Source organism: Pelodiscus sinensis, chromosome 5, assembly GCF_052426305.1.
Source record: "Pelodiscus sinensis isolate ZL-2025 chromosome 5, ASM5242630v1, whole genome shotgun sequence".
Lineage (NCBI taxonomy): Eukaryota > Metazoa > Chordata > Testudines > Trionychidae > Pelodiscus > Pelodiscus sinensis.
The window spans coordinates 114,662,311-114,685,374 of NC_143056.1; the positions used below are offsets into that span (position 1 = coordinate 114,662,311).

Consider the following 23,064-nt stretch of genomic DNA (forward strand, 5'->3'; position numbering starts at 1 on the left):
TAAAAAGGCTATTTATATATTACTCGGTGTCTGCTATCAGAATAAATGCTATGTACCTGTAACAAAATGCGACTGGGAAGAATTTGATCTTAGTTAAACCAGTGTAAATGGGAAACAACTCTTCTGAATTTAAAGGAATTATACCAGATTTATACATAGAGTTGAGATCAGAATTTGGCCCTGATCTCAACAACAGGCAATACATTCCTACAATACTAAATATGCAACAAAATAGACTTACCAAGAATATAGTCATTATACCACATCTCCAGGATTTCCCCAGCTGAATCATCAGATACTACGGCCCTCGCCTAAGACCTGGAAGAAAAAAAAGGGGGGAGGGAGGAGAGTGCTCTTTAGCATAGATTAAAGAGAAACAGAGAATCTCATATTATCTGAATCAAAAGTCCTTTGTACAGTAACAAGAGGGAAAAAGTAAAAATAAAACTGGAAACCAATTTGTAAATTGCCATTAAATTTCCACCAGGCTAATTCACCAAGGAGCGTACCACACCCCAGAGACTCCTTAATTAATAGTGTCACATTTGCAATGGGATAGTTAAGGTGGTATCAGCATTTCCATTATACATTCTAATTATACTTCAGCAAAAAACTGTTCATTACTCGCTGAAACTTGATCTACACAATGTACAGGATACAGGGCTTTCGTCCAGGAGGAGATGTAGTTATATAACATTTATTTTTAAAAAGGTTGAAATTAATCTAGCTTCTGATTTAGTTTTTTGTTTGTTTGTTTGTTTGAGGCTAGCAGAAAGCAAAAGATTTTTGGAACTGATTTAATAAAAGCAACATTTTGCTTTTATCTTGGAAGATACTGAGTGTATCTTTTTCTGCTCTCTCAAAGATAAGTGAGTGTGCTCAGTACTTCAGGTGGCATCAACAACTCTGGGTGGGATTCACAAAGGAACGTAGATGTCTAGCTCCCACTGAAATCACAGTGAATGGCAAAACTTCTATTGGCATCAGTAGTGGAGGATCAGAGCCAGGTAGGCAACATACCACTGAGTCACATTACGAAATATAAAGTCCCTGTCAAAGCAGGACTCTTTCGCATTTATGGTATATTTTATATTGGATGGAAGTGGTGCTGGGCTGTCTCTAATATTTATATGTGATGGGGGGAGGGGGAGCCATAGGGCCCTGCAGCCTCTATCAGATGTGACTCTTAGCCAGCAGGTAGAACAGAAGGATTTGTTAGTCGATAGGAACACAGCGTAACACAGACTTGTCAGAACAGAAACCAGGAGCAGTCAGTACAATCCATCTTGGGGAGAGGGGCCCCCAGAGCTAGGGACTAGCTCTTGTCCTGCATCTCACGCCAGCCCAGACTACCCTCCTCCCAGCAGCCGGGTCCTAGGCCCCAAGCCAGGCTCCTCCTCCAACCTTTTGTCCTGTTTCCTAAAAAAAAAGGTCACCCGGTCGCAACCCCTTCTGGGCTCAGGTTACAGAAGGCATGGAAGAGTCCATCATACCCTAAATTCCCATCACCATCTAGGTATTGGTGCAATGCCCAGGAAAACTGAGGCACGCAGAGGTTAGTATAGGGCAGTAGAATTTACATGCAATGTAACAAGCTGAATAAAATCCCCTCTCTGTCACACCACTACACTCTTTTGCTGGAGTCTTTATAGTCTTTTTTTAAAACACAAAAAGAAAATACAAATAGCTGAGCATGTGAGGTGAGGAAGCACCCCACAGCATCATCAATTGAGAGCACCCAGTCCCTTACAGGAAATGCAGCTTAAGAGTCATGGGTTCAGGTCTCCACTCTCTACACACTTCAGGTATGTCTACACTGCCACCCTAGTTCGAAGTAGAGTGGCTAATGTAGGCATTCGAAGTTGCAAATGAAGCATACTACAAATGAAGATATTTAAATATCCCGGGCTTCATTTGCATCTTGCCAGGCGCCACCATTTTTAAATCCCTCTTAGTGCGGACTCCGTGCCCACGGCTACACGCGGCACAGAGTAGGTAGTTCGAATTAGGCTCTCTCAGCTGTAAAATGCTCAGATAATACAATAATGGGGGGGGGGGGGGATAAAAGGACCAGAGGGGGGTAAAAATGAGAAAAGGACTGAAACATACAAATATCTGCTTCTTTCCCATCCTTAGAACCCCTTAAAATCAGCACCCTGTGACATTAGCAAGGAAGGATTGTCACCTTCCTAGAGTGGGGATTATTATAAACCAAACTCGTCTTTCATTCCTTGATGCACAACAAGATTTATATTGCGCTTAGACTGATTTCAGTCTTGGTTTGTGAAACTGTCTCTATAAATAGGCTTCCTGCAACTGATTAACTTTATAAACAGAATACATTGAGTTTAGGTAGCACATCCATCAGTAAGCAGGTTACAATTTAGACATGATCAGAGCTGTTAAACAGTCACTACTATTTGCATCTAATGGGCCAGATTCCTCTACCCTTCATCCCATTAAGTTCTATCAAGTAACAAAAATGCAACAAAGTAGAGGATTTTAACTGGTTTCTGACACTTTAACATAACAATAAAAGGCAACATTTGGTTCAATCTTGGGAGGTGCTGAGTGACTTCCTTTCCTACTCTCTTCAAAAGGGAAGCAAGAGGGCTCAGCATCTCACAAGACCAGCACTTCAGGAGGGAATTCACAAAGACCAATTGAGCATCTAATGCCCACCGAAATCAAGCAATGGCAAAACTCTTATTGGTGTCAAGAAAGGAGTTCCACTAAAATCAACCAGTGCTAAACCCCAATGAAATCAATTTGCAAAATTACATGCTACTCCACATGAATAAAGATATCAGAATTGGATCCTTTAATATGACTAATGCAGTATATAAAAATATCAGCGTATCACTATTGTATCCATACAGTCTATTCACATTAGTGGATTTTTTTTTTAATTTATGAATTATTCAAGGAAAACAGTAGCACCAGAAACATACTGAGCTAACTGCAATAAAAACATATTGGCACTAGTTAGAGATCATGTCACTACAGAACAATGGGATTTGCCAGTTGGCCACATTTGCCAGATGGCCACATTTCAGCATCCTATCAGACAGGGAACTACCTAATATACATGACAAGGCCAGACATCTGCAAACTACCACTGGGGCCTGATCTTTCTCCTATTCTCATCAATGCGAGTTTTGCCACGGAATTAAACAGGATCAAACTTCGCTTTGGGTCACTTTTGAAATTTCCTTTAATACATTTAGTTAATCTACTTTGAATATGAGACTTATTCCTCAACAAGGGCAACCCTCCCCCCACAAAAAAAAACAACAACAAAAAACAAAATAAAACAACATTGCTAGAATGAAGGACAGTTTTGACTGCCAATACCTTACAAATAACTAGGACTAGTAAGCAATGCTTTTACATCATTTGATGGCAGCATTAGATCTTAGCCTTCTAATGATACAAAGATTAATTTCTAACTCTGGAAATTTGTGAGATATCAACCTGCTAAAATCATGTAGCAATTGAAGTGAGGAAGAAAGTAAGATGACAATCCTTCACAATAAAATGCCATTTTAAAAGGTCAACACTTAATTGTCTTGGTTAGAATCACTTTGAGAGATGAACATTATACTTTCAGGTTCAATAAACTTTTCCAAACACTGGGTCTGGGCTTTGCTCTCATGATCAGAAGGGGGGGGCGGATGGGGGGAACACATTTATACCCTCAGGTAGTGTGAAAGGCAAAAAAGGCACAGAGAAAAATGTTCTGTTTAACTATTCTGTTATAACCATTAATCTCATTTCATCCCATTTCGAAGTCCCTCAAGAACCAGCTACTAAATCCATTTGTCCCCCACTGGTTGATGTTTTCCACATCTCAATGAAGTCTCAGCTCCCCAATTCACTGTCACAGTCTGTTACAAAGCTCAGCCTCAGAAATGTCAAACATAAAAAGAGGCACTCACAAGAGGGAAATTGGCCACAAACATTGCTTTAAACACCCACTCTCATACCCTCAGCATTTATCAGCCAAGTCTGAGTAGGAGTGGCAAGCTATCACTATTTCTCACATGGACTTGAGATGCTGTTGGCTACCAATCTGAGAAAAAATCATAACTATGAAAAGCCACCAACAGTACCTCTCCCTTCCTGCTATTCCTAAATCTCTGAATGAAATGTTGAAGGACAAAGGCCAATAGTAGTTGTAATCCAGATAAGCACTAAAGAAACTGCACATTGCAGTACTTGTACTGCCAATTTCTAGTCCAAATTTTCTACTCACCAATTCAGACACCAGGAGAATGGTTTAGTCTCATAATTAGTGTCAAAGGGCATGGACATCATTCCTTTTCTTTCTATGAAAACCATACACCACCTATCTTCCCAAAAAATAAGTAAATAGCTGAAAACTGTAAGCATCAGTCTGCTAAATGGCAATAGTTTTACTCTATGGCTGCATCTAGACTGGCATGATTTTGTGCAAATAAAAGTATCTGCGCAAGAGAGCATCTATACTGGCATGTGCCTTTGCACAAAAGATTGCTTTTGCGCAAAAGCATCCGTGCCAGTGTAGACGCTCTCTTGCGCAAGAAAGCTCCGATGGCCACTTTAGCCATCGGGCTTTCTTGCGCAAGAAATTAACTTGGCTGTCTACACTGGCCCTCTTATGCAAGAATACTTGCGCAAGAGGGCTTATCCCTGAGCGGGAGCGTCAGAGTATTTGCGCAAGAACCACTGATTTAGTACAGTATAAAGTCAGTGTTCTTGCACAAATACTCGTGGCCAGTGTAGACAGGCAGCAAGATTTTGCCAGTCTAGACGCAGCCAATAGGTACAAAAGTTTACCCCATCAGAAGATGACGTCAAGATGACAGCTTGATTTCTGGTAGGTTGAGAGAAGAATTCATTGAAGAGATTACTGATAACAAAATATCCCTGCATCATTTTCCTATCATTTATGCCAGAACAGTAATGTTTCAAACACAGAGTAGTTCTATATAGCTTAGGTCACCACCACAATCCTCTGCATTATTTGGGTGTATGTTCATGGTGCATCTTGCACACCGGATTTACAATCATTGTAATCTTTCCTGAGGTTCTGCAATGTTTTCCTATTAGCCACACTTCTTCCTGATTTTGCCTACTTGCTTCTGCCACTAATTCACTGCTTTGCATAACAGAGACCTTTCACAGCTGAACTGATTGCTGTGGTTAGAGACAATCTGCTGTGTCTTAGTCTCCAGAAGCCATGTATTTAGCTACTTTTAAAGCATCTAGGTTCACAAGGTCTCTTACTTGATGGGAACATCTATTACTGAAACCACCTCCACTAGCTACTGCTGCTCATGTTGCAAATATGAGGAACAAAAAGACTGCAGTTTATAATTCCATGTTTGGGGGGAATCTTAGATCCTACATTTCCCTGGCTCCAAAGTATTGTTATTAGGCTCTTTGTGAGAGTGAAAAGAGAGACACACACATAGCTAGTGGACAGGATAACTGGGTTAGAGAAGGATAAGAAAAGCAGATGGAAGGGATCAGAGACATGGCCAAGGTGAGGTAAAACGGCAGCAGCAGAAAAATAAAGACAGAAGAGACATGTAACCAAAAAGCCCAGGAGACACAGTCAGGAGATTTTTAGATACTTGGGTAAAAATATCCACCTTTTTAAAAAAAAATGGTATTTGCAAGTAAGTGTGAATAGAATATGGCTGTGTCTACACTGGGCCACTTATTCCGGAAAAGCAGCCACTTTTCCAGAATAACTTGAAAGCTGTCTACACTGGCCGCTTGCTTTTCCGGAAAAGCAATGATGATCTACTGTAAAATTGTCAGTGCTTTTCCGGAAAAACTATGCTACTCCCATTCGGGCAAAAGTCCTTTTCCGGAAAAACTATTCTGGAAAAGGGCCAGTGTAGACAGCACAGTAGTCTTTTCCGCAAAAAAGCCCCGATCGCGAAAATGACGATCGGGGCTTTTTTCTGGAAAAGCGCGTCTACATTGGCCACGGACGCTTTTCCGGAAAAAGTGCTTTTCCGGAAAAGCATCCTGCCAATGTAGACGCACTTTTTCCGGAAATACTTATAACAGAAAACTGTTCTGTTTTAAGCATTTCCGGAAAAGGGTGCCAATGTAGAGACAGCCTATATGTACTACTATATGGCCCACGTAAGCTTTATTCAGTAAGAAAAGAACAAAGAACTGACCTAACAGGGCAGCCAGCAAGTCCCCTCCTGGAGGGGAATTTGTGTGTAGTATAAAACCAGCGCTGTTCTAACTGTTCCCGTTTTGGTGTAAGAGGCATCCAGCTGGGCACAGCTGTAGTGCACTGTGCTTAGGAAATCCATAGCTACTAAGTAAGCTCCTAGGGGATCCCCCATTTTGTTTCTCTGAGATATGCCAAGTCAAGATCCAGTTTGGATCTGGTTTGTGCTGGATGGATTCAAGCCATTTTTCTTTCCCTGCACAGTTCAACCAGAGCCAGGGAGCTAGACAATGAACTTCCATGTCTTTGTATAAACACGTGTGCATGCCTGTGACTGACTCGCCCATCCAAAGAGGTATGCCCAAATCCATGTCAGGCCTTGATCACAGGGCACAACTGTTTGCTCAGACACAAAGCTCATAAGTAAAATCAAAGCAATTCCCCTAATACAGACCGCTGAGGCATTTTCCTTTACTGAGACTGATTCCCAGATTTGCTCTCTTGAGAAGCTTCTTAGTTCTCCTTCTCTCTGGTCACAAACTGCTCCTGCCTCAGCAGACCTGGGTTTGGTCCTTTTCTGACCTTTGTAGCCTTTACCTTTGGAAACGGGCTAAGCCTGTCACAGGTTAAATTGAGACTTAAAGGGCCAATTCACTCTGTGAACTGCCAATCACTAGTCTGTTTAATTATTTTACAGAGATTTTTATCTGATTGTGATAACTGCAGAAGAAAGCTTGGGGTAAGGTATTGGGGTACAGGAGGGAGACTGAGGTCTGGGAGAGAATTTTGGGTGAAGGAGGCAGTTGTGACCTAGGGCAGGAGATTGGGGTGCAGAGGTTTGGGTTGTGACCTAGGATAGGAGGGAATTGGGGTGCCAGATCTGGGAGAGGGTTTGGGTGCAGGAGGGAGGCAGAGGGTTTGGGTATATGGAGTGTGGGGACAGAGGGCTGGGGAAGGGAGGGGCTGAATTGTCAGAGGCAGGCTCTGGCCAGGAAACTTACTGGCCAGCAGTCCAACCAGTCTGCCTCATTGCAGAGCTAAATGTTTCTCAGCCTGCATGCCTGCCCTGCACCTGCACAGGCTGCAGAGACATGTGCTTGTGTGAATAACTGAGCTGGAGAGGAGGGGGCATGCTGCTTCATGTGCTGCCTGTTATGCAAACAGGCAGCTCCCACTGGCCAGTTTCTGGCCAGAAACTGGCCAATGGGATTTTGCTGGGGGCAGGGGCAGCATCTGAAGCTTTCCCCCTTTCCCCTCTGGGACCACAGTTTTGAAGGATAAATAGCCCCACAGCTGCTTTCCGTGAACGGTGTGTGGAACAAGCAGGGGAGCCTACCTGGGGCTTTCCACTGCATCCGCAGGCCAGATCCAGTGGCTTGGCAGGCTGGATGTGGCCCGTGGGCCGTATTTTGCCCAGGCCTACTCTAGAAGCAGTCCCTTTGAGTCAGGTTCCTCCTGAAAGAGCTTTCATGCTGTTTACCTGTTCTGTGGACAAGGCCTTCACAGCCCACATGAGTAAATCATGACTATCACAATCAGATACAAATCTCTGTAAAATATTTAAACAGACTAGAGATTTTCCCCTGCTATCAGTGCCAACCCCCCCCCCCCCAAGTAATCCACCCACAGGACTCCCCAAAGCATAGGGTCTAGGGTGGCTGCCCAAATGGTTGAATGGATGGGACAGGCTCTGCTTACAGCTGTAGTGTAGACCACTCTGGGGGTTAGGTGCCTGTGCATGTTTGTGGATCGGGCTTAACAGAATAAGGGGGTAGATTTTCAAAGGCACACATGGATAGCTGAAGCATATCAAACTAAAGCTAAAGTAGTTGTATGGTTTTTAGTCACAGGATTTGTCACAGCTATTAATGGAACTCCCGCAGCTTCACAACAAGGTAAAGTCACATCCACCATTTCACAAAATTCATGGCTCTGCCAGAGTTTCATCTGTAAATACATTTGAATTCTCTGATTTCCATGTTTGGGGTGGGGGGAGAAGTGCCGAAACAAGCCAATTAGCTGACACCATTCCACCCCCCCTTGCTTGCTGTTCTCAAAATTAAAGAACACACACAATGGCCCAGGTAACAGAGTGTTTGTTGGTGGTAGTGATTCGTTCTGACAGCAGTAAGGCTCCGCTTCTAGCTGAGAGGGAGAATCCCTGGCCCCAGGCGAGCAGAGGGCATTGTGACAAACTGAAATTGAGGGAACAGATGCTATTGCAGTACTGAATGGGAGATGCTATGGTAAAGAAAACAATATTCAACAAGCTGAGGCAAGTAAAGATATACGCGAGAGAGCCAGTTCTTCTTGTTTTAGTAGTAAACCAGCTTTGGAAAACTGTTAGAAAATTTTACTAGCCCAGGCACCAAATGACTCCTGTCATCAGAATGACTGATGATGCTGGAGGAAATACGAATTTTATTTTACTCACCCATAACAAATATTAAGTGAGTGAGCAGAATTTTGCGAGACTGCAGCAGAGTCAAATGTAGCATTATATATTCAGGAGTGATATTACAGCAGTAACAACATTTCTGGCAAAACAGCTTCTCTCTGGCAGGAGCAGGTGGAACCAGGATGCTTGGGGTGCTATAAGCATTTTGGGTTGTCCAGTATGGCCCAAATCCTGCAACAGAAGCAGGCAAGTGGAACCTGGTGCCCAGAGTCCCATTATTATTAATGAGGTTCTACACAGGTGTCGGGGTGTGTATGGATGCATCTCATTACAGACTAAACAGCCCGTGGTTTAGTCCAGGCCCAGATGTCTACATAGCCATTTTTAGCCTTGAAGCCTGAGACCTGCAAACCCAACTCATCTAACTAGGGCCAGCTGCAGCCACGCTGCAAGTCTTTGAGTCCAGTATGGACAAACCCTTAATGAACACATTTGCAAGTAATTTTCATGTGACCATAAATTTCACTTATTTTCAGACAGAACAGCTCTTGCGCAAGAGGGGGGTTTTGCACAAGAAGGAGCAGTGTAGATTGCTCCTTCTCGCACAAAAGCCCCTTCTGCAAAATGGTGGCTCATTAAGTATGCAAATGAGGCACAGCAATATTCATCGGCATGCCTCATTTGCATATGTTCTTGTGCAAGAGAGCGCAATGTAGAAGTAGCCTTGGGGTTTTAGACTGTAGCCCCAGATGTGTCAGCTGGCATACGCTGAAAGCACCACCAAGCTCAGGTGAGGGGTTTTTGTGTGTGGAGAGAGATTAGAGGCAATTCCTGACTTAGGTCTGCAGTGAAGACATACACTCAGCCCACGCTACACTACACACTTTGGTTGACACAAATTATACCAGCATGAAGCTACAGCAGTTGGTATATTGTTTCTGCACGTGCATACTTGGCTCGCTGCATTGACGCAGGACGAGCCTGGGTTGATGCAGAGTGCAGAGCACCATGGGTACGTATCCTACTGTGCACCCATCCATCACAATGTCTTTTGGGAATGTTAGCAATTCATGGGCAGAAAAGAGTCACACAGGCGTGACTGGAAACAAGGACTCTACCTCCTAGCATGCAACTGCCTCCATACCAGAATGTCAAATATATCCCATAATTTTTGCATCTTTTGGGAAAAAAATTCACAAACCCACACTGTCCTCCTTGCTGCCCACCATCTCTGACAGAAGAATGGAGCCTGCACAGATCTGCAGTACTGTAATAAGCACTGCAAGAGCAGGATTCACAGGCCCTGATACTTGCAAAGCTGCAAGAAAACCCAAAGAAAGCTGGAGTGCTGGCAGTTTGATGGAAGATAAGACTGCTGCGGGATACCAGTGAGAAACAGTTTGAGGTTGGTGGAGGGGTTCACAAAACAGCAGCAGATGGCAGAGTGCCTCTTCATGGCCTGAGAAATGAGTACTTACTGGTGGGATCACATCACAATGCAGGCTTGGGATGATATGCGGTGGCTGCATAACTTTAAGATGTGCAAGGCCACTGTCTTAGATCTATGAACCACCTTCCAGCACAGGGACACCAGAATGAGAGCTGCACTTTCACTGAACAAGCCACAGGTGATTGTACAGTGGAAACTTGGCAATGGTGAATTGCTCCCAGTTAGTGGCAAATCATTCTGGAGTGGGAAATCCATTGGGGGGGGGGGGGATGTTGTTGTGCAAATATGAAGGCCACTAATCATTTCATATGACACAGGACTGTAACTCTCAGCAACCAACAGGATACAGTGTATGGACCTCCTAGAGAGGGGTTCCCAGCCTGTGGTGAAGCACTAGGCAGCATGTATATCCCTATTTTGGCACTTGAGTACCTTGCCAAAAAATACCACCAAAAGGCTGATTTTCTTTGGTGATGCAAGCACTGGCGGATCACGAGGGGACTCTTCACCAACACCAGTGTTGGGCTGGTCAGGGAAGGTGCATGATGCTCGCACAGAAAAGAACACAGGGCTGTTCAGAAAGCTACAATCAGGGACATTCTTTCCCGACCTGTAGATTATGCTGGCAATGTTGAAATGCCAATGGTAATCCTGGGGGACCCGGCCGAGCCTTTGGTCCCCTGGCTCACAAAGCTGTACATCAGCCACCTTGACAGCACCAAGGAAAGAGTCAACTACCAGCTCAGCAAGTGCTGAATGACAGCTGAGTGAGCTTTGGATAGACCACAGCGAGGCTGGTGTTGTTTACACACAAGATTTAGATCTCAAATGAAAAAAACATCCCAATGGCTACATCTCTCTGCTGTATCCTGCACAGTATCTGTGAAGCAAAGGGGGAAAGGTTTCTGCCAGCATGAAGGGGTGGAGGTGGAGCAGGTATCTGCTCAGTTTGAACAGCCGAACACAAGGGCTATTAGAAGAGCTCCATGTGGAGTCACAGAGTTCAGGGAGGCTTTGAAAGAGCACTGTAACTGTGAGTCACAGTAATGTGTTGTGGTGTACTGTGCTTTACATGGTCCTGCTGTTTGCGGGACTGTCACGAATTGTGTGGTGCCTGGTGTACATCCATGAATGTAATACCGACAATACACCTATTAATTTTGAAGTGCTTGCTGCACATTTATGCTTATCACACTGTTTGTCACAGATCCTATGAGCTGTGTCACTCTACACAGTAACAAGTAAGTGGGTGCTTCCAGAACTGTTAGGCACTCTGAAACAAATGTTGTGAAGTAATAAAGACGAATGATTTCCCAAATAATAGAATTTATTCAGCAACAAAACCAGAAAAATCTGTATAATTGAAATACAAATATATTAAAAGCTAAGTATGTTGATAGAATAGACCCTAACAAAGGGGAAAGAACATTCATGTCCATTTTACCTACACATAGAGCAATCAGAGCTTTCACAGGTTTGTGTGTGAGAAGCTGGCACCCAAAGGGGGGCAGTAGGGCTAGTGCAGTAGGGTTCCTGATGCCGTATGGCATGGTATGGGGAGGGAGGTGCTGCAAGAGGAGGCAAGCCCGTGATTTTTGAACCTGTAGGTCCATGAATATCTGCAGCATCTATGCTTGCTGATGGAGAAGTCTCCATATGTCCAGGTGCATATCCCATTCCCTTTCCTGCTGGGACTTTCTCCTCTCTGCACTATCCTTTTCCATGCTCTCTGCAGTGTTCACCCTCCCAGCCCTGATGAACAACAAAGGTTTGCAGGATCTCATGGAACAGGACATCCCAAGTTCTGGTCTTTCTCTTCCTTATCTGCCTCAGACATTCCAAGGGTGTTGAAGAGGAGACCCTTAATGTTGCAATAGCAGAAGCTGCAGATAAAACACTGATATCTCCTGTCTACTCCAAGCCAGAGCGCATCTGGAGTGTGTAGCTGGCATGGTCAGAAGAGCAGTTGCACACAACAAATGAAAGTTGCCGGATGTGCTTGCCAATCAGGAAAAGGCATTTCAAATTTTGTAGGAATTTAAAGTGGAAGGAGGACTTTCCAGAGCCTGACCCCTGAGCATTAGCGTTCACAATTGAGACTGCAGTGGTCAGTGTTGAACATATTGGGACAGCTGCTTGAAGATTGGTAGGCTCAACATAAATAATACAGGATATATGTCTACACTACCACCTTAGTTCGAACTAGGGTGGTTAATGTAGGCATTCGAAGTTGCAAATGAAGCCTGGGATTTAAGTATCCCGGGCTTCATTTGCATCTTGCCGGGCGCCGCCATTTTTAAATCCCCGTTAGTGCAGACTCCGTGCCCGCGGCTACACACGGCATGGAGTAGGTAGTTCGAATTAGGCTTTCCTCGTGGAACGAGGTGTACCGGTAGTTCGAATTAGAAAGCCTAACTCGAACTACCTACTCCGTGCCGCGTGTAGCCGCGGGCACGGAGTCCGCACTAACGGGGATTTAAAAATGGCAGCGCCTGGCAAGATGCAAATAAAGCCCGGGATATTTAAATCCCGGGCTTCATTTGCAACTTCGAATGCCTACATTAACCACCCTAGTTTGAACTAGGGTGGGAGTGTAGACATGCCCGTAACAGTGTTTATACTTGCCCTGCATCGATCTTAGTACAGCTACCCCAGTTTAGTGCCATTTGGGGAGGTCGTGTTACTGCATCACTGTGACTGTTCACTTACACAAGTGGGAGACAAATTTAAGTGTAGATACATGTAAAAATAGGTCAACACAAGGCAATTTGCATCAACCTAACTTTGTTGTATAGGCTAAACCTCAGTCTTGCTCCTACCCAATTGATTCAAACCAGCCGTGTTCAACATGCAGCTTGCGAGCCATATGCGGCTCTTCCCCCTCCCAGGGTGCGGCTCATGAAGCCACCCCCGTGGCTTGTGAAGCCGTCTCTGTGCCCCTGAAAATGGTCCCCACTTCCCTGTGCTCACCGGGGCAGGGGAGCCCTCTGGCAGGAGCAGAATGTGGCCAAAAAGCCTCTAAATGCATTTCTTAAAGGGGCAGGCCTTTTTTTTTTGCTTGACAACTCTCCCCCTCCCCCTGCCCCCAGCTCTTTGCACTATTTTGGCTTTTTGCCTATAATGGATTGGCCACCCCTAGTTTAAACTATCTAAGCAAAGCACTGGTGTCACACAATTGGTGGTAGAAAAGAACTGAAATGCTTATGAAAATTTACTAACAGCACTAGCTGGAGTCAGGAATGCTGTGAGATGGATTGATCTTGGCTCCCCCTGGCTATGTTTGGCATCCGCAGACTGAGAGGGCACAGGAAACTGCCTTCCAGGAATCTGTAGAAATACTTTTGTCCTGTCACTTCACTGGTGGAGAATATCTGGCTGCTGTTTTAGAGAAGCGATGAGGTATTGTTTGAAAAGCCTGATGACCTAGTGCAGTAAGAAATCAGACTTGGACGGCTCTCCTTCCTCAGAGAGCGGAGAAAAAAACCTGCTGCCATCTCTATCACAGCTAACAGCTCAACGCTCACGAAGTTCCCAGCTGCTTTTTAGAACCTGTTCTGTGTTTGCTGGACTCGCCCTCTCTTTGTGACCAGGAAGTTGATAAAAACATGAGACACTTTCTAAGTTTTGGCTCTGAGTTAGTCCATTCTGTAGCACAGAAAAGTGTCTATAATTTCTATTAGCTGCTTACTCAAACTTGGTCCAGCATACAGGGTCACGTTGCCACTTCCATGTGGCATCCACCTTCAATAGTGCAGGAAGTGACTTGCCCACTCTAGCCGGGCTCAGATCCCACTATCGTCACTGCTGGCATCATCGCACCAGGGCCAAGGCAACTTGCCAGGCCACGTGTGCAGCAGTAGGGGCAGGGTTGGGGATATTGCATCACCAGCAGTGGGACCGGAGCTCAGGGAGAAGCAGGATTGGGAGTCAGGATGTTAAATTGCAATTATCTGGCTAATCGTGTAGTCGATACAATTTCCATCGACTACACGGTTAGCCAATAAGGGGCCGCTCTGCAGATCTGCAGTGGGGGTAGCTCCCAAAGCCAGGAGTGAGCAGTCCCAGGTCACACTGGCTCTTACTACATTTAAAATGCAGAGGCACAGCTTCCCAGACCAGCGTGAACCGGGACTGCTTGGTCCCAGCTCGTGCCCAGTCCAGCAGCCCCTGTTTGTGGCAGCCAGGGTTGTCTGTGGGCAGGGGCTGCTCACTTGGGGTAGCTTGGAGGCAGCAGTCCCTGTCATTCCACGAGGAGTAACAGTTAATTCGAACTAAGGACTTAGTTCGAATTAACATTTCACTGCTGCGTGTAGCCGTGTGGCAGTGAGTTCGGGCTAGTGAAATTTCAAAATGGTGACCGGCCGGGAACATGCAAATAAAGCCCGGAATATTTAAATCCCGGGCTTCATTTGCAACTCCGGTCGCCTCATTTGCCTACCTAGCTCGAATTAAAGAGCTAGTGTAGACATACCCATACAGAGTCTGCAAGGGAAGGGGGAAGTGAGTAGTCAAGTACCCCACTCAACTACCTGATAGGGATATTAAATATCAACTAATTGGCCAATCGAATAGTCAATGCATTTTGCATCGACTGTTCGATTAGTCGATAGGGCCCCTCTGCCTTTGAAGGGCTGTTGCTACACTTCAAAGGCGAAAGCACAGCAGGGAGCATGGGATTAGCTTCCTAGCTGGCCTTGGGCTCCACATCGCGCTGCCACTTTGAAACACCACGTGCAGCCTGGTGTCAGGCTCCCTACGGCGTTTCAAAGTGGCAGTGCCACGTGGGGCCCATGATTAGTGGGGAGTCCCCAGCTGATCCTGGGCTCCATGTGGCCCTGCCACTTTGAAATGCCACATGCAGCCCAGGGACACGTCAGCTGGCCCCAGGCTGCACATGGAGTTTCAAAGTGGCAGTGCCATGTGGAGCCCAGGGTCTAGCCCCAGGCTCCAAGTAGCACTGCCCCTTTGAAGTACCACCTGTTCTCCCCCCACCCTTGCTGCCTCTTTCTGATAGAGGCAACAAGTGGGGGAGAAGTGACTAGTTTACTATCCTGTCAACCATCTGATAAGCATTTGCTTATCAGATAGTCGACTAGTCCTTCACCTCCCTACTACTCAACAAGCTTATGCTTATCGGGTAGGCGAGTAGTCAACTACTCGCTAACATCCCTAACTGGGAGCATGCACGGCAGATCCCTATTCCCATGGAGAGGGTAGAAACCCCACAGACCTAGGCCCTTTCTATCCTTCCTGTTCTCCTAATACTTTTCCTGCCCCATCCTCTTAGTATAGTGTAGTGCCCCCATTGAGTCAGGAGGCTACATCTGCCCCTGTTCTGTAGGGTCTGGGATAAGGCTAGACTGGGGTGGGATGTTCTATTAACAGGGCTGGGGGTGGTAGAAAGAAGACGGAGGCGTGAGAGGCAGGAACCCTGGAGAGGAGCAAGTTGTTCAAGGCCTGAAGATACAGGAGGGGAAAGAACTGTGGGGAGGGGCAAACAGTTCGGTGGAATGAAACACTGCACCAAGGCGGTGAAGACAAAGCAGCCAGAGCAGAAGGAAGAAGTCTGCTATTAAAGCAGTACTTTGGGTTTGATGCCTTGTGCGTGCACTTGCAGGGCTTCTAGAGAGGATGGTAGGAAGGCTCCCTGCATCAAAGAGTAAGACTACAGTGGGCGCTGAGCAAAGGATGTTTTCTGCTTACCTGGACCTTTTGCTATCCCAGAGAGGGTAGATTCTGATGTTGGGCCAGAAGGCCACACTATCAACCACTAAGAATGGGCCTGCCTACCTAGAGGGCAAGACATAAACTCTGCCGGCAGAGGGTGATTGGAAATCAGTGAACTGAAACTGAGACATAAGCTTACTTAAAGTCATAGAGGTAAAACTAATACCCACAGCTCCTAACAAAAGGGTGCTTGGGCCAATTCAGAGGTGAATTCACTGATGTAAGCAAGTGTACAATAAATAACTGTAGCCCTGCATAGATCATACACAAATTTGCTTAATTCTAGCAATGTAAATGGCACTTTGTCTTGAATGGGACTCTGTTTTGTGGTTATAGTTAAGCACAAGCATAAACCTTTGAAGGATGAGCTCTAAATTGGTCTGGAAGATGCTTAGAGGCAAAACAGGGACGGTAGCAACAGCAATTCCCAAAAAGAAGGTTCAAGAAGGTATACAATAACTGGAGTTAATCAAATACTTCCAATGAAAAATGTCTTAATCAAAATTTGGTCTCTTTTTAAAATAGACACTTTAAATTAAACAGTTAAACTTCTTTATAAGATCTGTAAAACTCTAAAAAACATGAATTTTTAACAAAAAAAATCAGTTGGTTGCCCTGCTAAATGTGTAAGGTTTCATCTGTGTATTTGAGTTATTGTGCCCCTCACCCTCAGTGTTCTGATAGGTCAGCATAGTCATAAAGTGGGATTTTAAAAAAAAATCTAAATTGAGAACTCTTATTTATGAAATTTAAGGGGACTCAAATACTTCTTTTTAAAATAATTGTATTAAAGAATTCCGCAACAAATAGAAATATTTGATAGTTATTAAAGAACTAGACATGTAAACGAGTAGTCGACTAGTTGACTAACCGAAAAGCCTAGGCTTATCGGTTAGTCGAATAGACTACTCACCCCCCCCCTCCCTTGCTACCTCTGTATCAGAGCTAGTGGGCGGGGCAGGAGGAAGCAGGAGCCAGTGATAGGGGGGAGCCAGCTTAAAAGCTGGTTCCCCCCAGGACTTTCTCCACAGTGCTGCCTCCCCCCTCACCCCGGGATGGGGGGAGGACTGCCCCGAAGCAGCCAGTGCCTGTGGGAAGCCCAGGCTCGCCATGGGCAGAGGATGCTCTGACAGCAGCCCCTGTCTGTGGGAGGGGGGTCCCAGCTGCCTGCGTGTCTGGATCTTACTATATTTAAACTGCAGAGCTGCAATGGGAGTAGCTCCCGGACCTGGTGCAAGCCACGACTGAACGCTTCTTTCCTTATTGATTAATCATGTAGTCAATAAAAGTTCTATTGACTACATGAATAACGAACTACCCGCCTCTTAACATCCTTATAAATAACAGAACAAAAATGCTTTTTGACTTTGCCAAAAAAGCTACAATCACTTTCTAATCTATAAACAGGTCAAATTAAAAAAAAATCCTTATTATTCCACATCTCCTTTCAGCCTCCCTTCGATTGTTTCTTGCAATACTTTTCTGCATGCTCCCTACTTCTAGTCATTCCACATGTATTTAAAACTACATTTACATTCCTCATACTTAAAGCTAGATTCTGCACCAAGCAGAAAATCTTCTAGCTCATGCATCCATTCACAGGATCGATCTAACATTGGGCTATGGGTTCTTGCGCCAGAAATATGCAAATGAGGCTAAGCGTGGAATAACCCACTGGTGGGTTCTTGCGCCAGAAATATGCAAATGAGGCTAAGAATGGAATATCGCTGAGCCTCATTTGCATACCTAATGAGCCGCCATTTTGCGGAAGAGGCTCTTGCGCCAGAAGGAGCTGTCTACACTACCCCTTCTTGCACAATGCCGCTACGCTGCAATGCCGCTACGCTGATTATTTTCAGGAATAACGGCATTGTGTAAGAGGGTTTTTCTCGCGCAAGAAGGGGCAGTGTAGATGCTCCTTCTGGCACAAAAGCCTCTTCCGCAAAAATGGCGGCTCATTAGGCATGCAAATGAGGCTCGGCGATATTCTACGCTTAGCCTCATTTGCATATTTCTAGCGCAAGAACCCGCCAGTGTAGACATAGACTTAGTGACATGTAACTTACACTAACATTCACTCTGATTTTGATCCCCTGAAGATGAATAAAGGGTTGGCATCCTAGACAAAGGAAATGCAAAACATCAAGCCAAGATTCTGATCCATTACCTTGCCCTAAGTCTGCTGATTTCAATTCTGTGTACAAATGTTATGAGCCTGATTCTCTACTGGATTGACACCAGGTACATTCCTATCTATGAAAACTGCAACCATTCTGACTGGAACGCATTTTTTACAGCTGTGCAAAATGGTTAAGTGAATACACATCATACAAAGCAGTGGAGAATTGGTCCCCACATTTCTTGTATCTTGTTTACCAAAGTACAATGTACATATCTCTTATGGCTTATGAGATATTTGTCTTGTTGGCGCTTATTCTCATACTAGTATTTGATATTACTCCTGGATTCTCCTGTCGTTCTCTGGATTTATACATGACTGAACCATCAGAGGAGCAGAAGATTTTTATGGGCTTGTCTACGGAAGGAAATTTCCTGCTATAACAATATATGCCAGAGTAAATCAGTGTCACCACAGAGATTTGTACTGTTATACTGGCATAATTTTGCTGTGTAGACAAGCCCTAAATTTTCCAACCAAATATACCCATCTTCTTGCTTCTCTTGGGGCCATCATCATGTATGACTAGAATGAGAGCATTTTGTCCCTGGTGATTTACAAATAGAAATATGCTTTGTAAGGTTGTTTTCTGCATTCACTCCTCATTGTTGATGCTTGTGTATAAACCGTAAGATGAAGGTGAAAGGAAATGGAAGCCTGAGATGAAATTCCTGCACTTTTAAAAATGGTTGAATCTAAACCCAATAACTACATTGAACATTCAGTGGAAAGTATTAACATTGATTTTTTTTCCCTTTCAACACTTAGCAATCTGCCATGTGTGATGCTATTTTTGTACTCTATATTTAACAAGAGTTACAACTTGCAGTATGCTGTTTTCCTTTTCAATTGTCATAAGTCCCCGATCTTGTAAACTGCTCTCCGGTGGCTGGCCTTGGTGCTTGCAAAGAGCCCCAGTGAAGTTAACATCTGATTTTGCCAAGATCATCCACATAGAGTAGCCTGCAGGCTCAGGATGACAGCAAACATAGTTCCTTCGTGATATGGAAAGTTTAGTAACTGTGGGAAATTGCAAGTCCCCACCTCCTACCCTTGCCCCCAACTTTCATATGTTGCACCAGAAGATTCACTTTTTGTAGAGGGGGGTTGCTTTGTCCAGGTAAAACAAACCTTTGATATATTATTAAACTTAAAATCCGTGTTTCTTAGCTTGCTTTTTTACTATTTTCCTAAGATGCAACATATTTAAAATAGTGGTCCAGATTGTGATTTTAGGCAAAACAGTGTAAACCTAGAACAGATTTTAAGGCAGTCAGTCTAATTGCATCAGTATAAAGAAGCTCAAAATCTGGATCACCAAAGCCAACTTGGTTACTCCATATTAATACTAGTGTAACTGGCTGGCATTTAGCCCAATGGAATTGAACAGGTGGTAAGAGCTGCATCTGGCCCAATATCAAATTATTTTCTCAAATCTAGTAACTTTACTTGTGAAAATTTGGGGACACCTTGTTGTCCCTATGAGACTCACTATTTCAGACAATGCTCAAGTGTCATCTTATGCTTGCACTATGCTCTGGGAATTTGGGGAAACTATCTTCTAGCCATTACTTAAAGGATTAATCTTAGTTTGCATTAACCTAGGGATGTAAAATCCCATTTAATTAGTTGACTGGTTGAAGTTATGCTTAACTGGTGAACCAATTAAACAGAGCCATGCGCAGGGAGTGCCCTCCCCCTTTCTGTGGTCAGAAGCTGCTCTGGCTGGGCTGGAGCATCTCTGCTTGCGCTCAAAGGAGCAACCCCTGTCTGCAGTGGGTGGGAGGCTGCCCCAGCCCCTGCTGGTTAACTAGAACTGGTAAGCATCACCTACTAAGGGTGATGCTTACCAACTACCCATTCCCATCCTTACACCAAACTGCTGACTTGTCTGCTGAGTTGTGAACACTATATAGTATTTTCAGTGAAAGCTGATCTATAAAAAATCTATGGGCCATACTGAGAATGTTAGTGTAAATCTAATCTTACTACCTAATCTGTCTGTCTGGCTGTGAGTCTGCTTGTTCACGAACTCCTCCTCAACAATAAGAGCTAAGACCGCCAAATTTGGTAGGCAACTTCCTCTTATCCTAACTTAAAGCAAGGTCAGGCTGTGGTTGTGCCTGGACAATGAGATGTGCCTGGATTTTTTTGTCATAAGATGAAAAGGGGGGTTGGGGGCTGGCAGGAGTGTCAGTTATACAGCAGAATAAAAACAGGGAGCAGTAAGGGACCAGAGATAGGGAGCAGGACAGCTCTCACCCCACTGGGCCAGCGGGGAGCAGGGGTGGAGAAAGGGACAGCTAACTACTATATATTTCAGAGAGCTTTTCTAATTGTGTGTCTGTTTGTCTGTCTGCCCCCCCAGCCAGGGGAGATGCTCCCCTACCCCAGCTAGGCCCACTGGAGCTGCAGTGGCCATGGACAGGTGCTTCTCACCTGGCCCCAAGCTGTTGCAATGAGAGAGAGCTAGGATTATCCTCTCTCCCTGGGGCAACATGCATACTGAACTCCTTATCCCCAGCCCCACTGCAGAACTAGGGGTTAAATGTCAATTAATTGTATAGTTGAGTAACCTCATGAATTCTTATCAGTTACTTGACTATTGTGTATCCCTGGGGGCGGGACTAGCAGCCAGTGCAATCTGGCCTCACTCCTGAGAAACCTTCTGCCACTCCACACTGCTGCCTCTGATACAGAGGCAGCAACAAATGGTGCCAGGCAAGAGCTGGTCCGTGAAGAAAGCCAGTTTAAAAACCAGCTCCCCTCATGGAGCAGCTGCCTGTCACCCTGTGATGCTGCCTCTGATACAGGTGTGGCAGCAACCCGTTGGGGGAGGGCAGGTCTGAGCTCCTGGACCCGGCGTGAGCCAGAATTGAGCCGGGCTACCTGCCTGCCTATCTCCTAAAGCACTTTTAAATGCAGAGCCACTGTGGGGGTAAGACCTGGACCCAGCACAAGCCAGGCCTGAGACAGGCTGCTGGCCAGCCTGCTAAAAAATGTACTGCTGGGGATGGGAGGGGAATGCATGTAGTCTATCGGTTAACTGACTACACTATTACACCCCTTTCCAGAACAATGATTTAAATGAAGAAAAACAAAATCTATCTAAGGATCCAAGCAACGCCAGGTAAATCTTCTAGTGATGTATAAATGACACATGTAAATGGCAGAAATAGATTCAGACTGATCTGTACCAGTGTGGTTTACCAGAGAATGAGCAGGGACTGCAGTTTGTATCATCTTGTCTAAATAACATACTAGCTGTATATATCCCAGTGATACCAGCAAAATTCCAGAGCAAGGCCATGTGCAGCGGGCAAACCCAAAGAGGTTGTCTATAAATGGTAATGTGTTCTGAAGATGCATTATATTCACTTCACATCAACCATTAGTAGTTGTAACTGTGGCTTTCTAAACAAATCACAGAACCGGTGGCATGTAAGAATACGGAGTTTGCATTAAGTATTAAACCATAGGGGGACAGAACCTTTTTTTTAAGCATTCAACCCTATGCCTCCAGGGGACTAACTTGGCTATTCTGAAAGTGCTAGTTGTCTTCTCCTGTGCAAGAGATCAGAATCAATCTATATTGCAAGAGTGTTGTTTATGCCCTTAGGGAGAGCCTGTTTCAGAGCTAGGAGTTCATGGTAATGTATCCGTGTCTGTGTAAACATTTTGATGGGGATAAATAAGGGTATATACATATTGTCTAAATGCCAAAGCGATGGGTACATTAGAAATGCCTGAAATCAAGTTAGGAAGGATCATTACATCAGAAGTAAATTAACATTACCTAAAGACAAAAACAAATTCACTCCATTTAGAATATTAAACGTAATGTGCACATTATTGGTATATCGGGTCTTGTAAGAGTTACTCAAAATCCCAGAGACAGCATTTGGCTACATCCTGCATATCATGATGGGAATGTGAGTCTGAACTGGGGCAACTATTTTGCAGAAAACAAGTACTGGGCTGTACTATTATAATCCAACAAATACTCTGCAGAGAGTGAAACTACATGGTACTTAGTGAGTTACAATATTGTGGCGTTTTCTGAACATTATTATTTGTAAAGCAGTGGCATCTACCGGCCTCAGTTCAGGATCGGATTCAGTGTGCAGGCTGTCCTGGGGAGAGAAGACTAACCCAGCCTTCTCTCATCGCAGCAGCTTGGGGCCATGGGAGAAGCACCTCTCCATGGCCACTGCAGCTCCAGCAGGCACCACCAGGGAATAGGTGCATGTCCCTCAGATGAGGCAGGTCCAGGTTTGTCTGCCATGTGCTTCCCCTCCAGAGTGAGGAATGCAGAAAACTGTGCACTTTCCCCTCACTCCCTGACAAAGGGGAACAGCTCGGCTGGAGCATGACCACCACCTTTGCCCGCCATGGCTGGGCTGGAGTGGCCCCGCATGGGCCAAAAGTAACAGTCCTGTGTGGAGCCAGAAGGCAGCAGCTCTGTGCGGCTACAGCAGCCCTCTGCCTGTGGCCAACCATGGGTGTGGGACTGCTTCCAGGTACTGAGTAACCGGTTACTCGTTCATACATCCCTAATAGAGGGGCTCCTGAGAGCCACAGAACCAAAGTGTAAATGGCAGCACTATGGATGTAAGCAACTAGTCGACTAGCTGATAAGCATAAGCAGGGCTCGACAAATAATACAAGCTACTTGCCTGTGGCGAGTAAATTTCAGCCGCGCACCCCATTCATTTGCGGCATGCGCATGTGCAATCCGGCTCTTGTGCATGTGCAGTACGGGGCTGGCGAGCGGTTTTCGCTGCCATTCGTCAAGCCCTGAGCATAAGCATAAGCTTATCGGATAGTTGACTAGTGATGCAACTATCAAAGAGAGGCAGCAAGGTGAAGGAAGCAGGAGCCGGTGCTGGGGGGAGCCAGATTAAAAGCCGGTTGCCCAGAGCACCACCTCCGTGGGGCACAGGGGCAGTAGAGGCACAGCGGGAAATGGCATGAAGAGGGACTGAAGCAGTTTCTGCTCACACCGGTTCTGCTGCGATTCTGCTTTTCAAAAGCAGAAGCCCTGCAGGGAGCACAGAGTCCGTGGGGGAATCTCCCTCCCCTATCCCCCGCTACAGTTCAAAGGAAGAGGCGCCCTTATCAACTCATCGAAT

The 23,064-nt window shown here is 45.2% G+C and overlaps 1 protein-coding gene across 3 annotated transcripts in view; it reads right to left on the reverse strand.

Annotated features, from left to right (window-relative positions):
• Positions 1–23,064, reverse strand: part of PTPN5 (protein tyrosine phosphatase non-receptor type 5) — a 164,158-nt gene that overhangs the window by 133,276 nt on the left and 7,818 nt on the right. For all 3 annotated transcript variants that reach the window (XM_075928115.2, XM_075928116.2, XM_075928117.2), the window contains exon 2: positions 242–318. The gene's annotated coding sequence lies outside the window, so the exon portion shown is untranslated. The remainder of the gene's footprint in view (positions 1–241; positions 319–23,064) is intronic.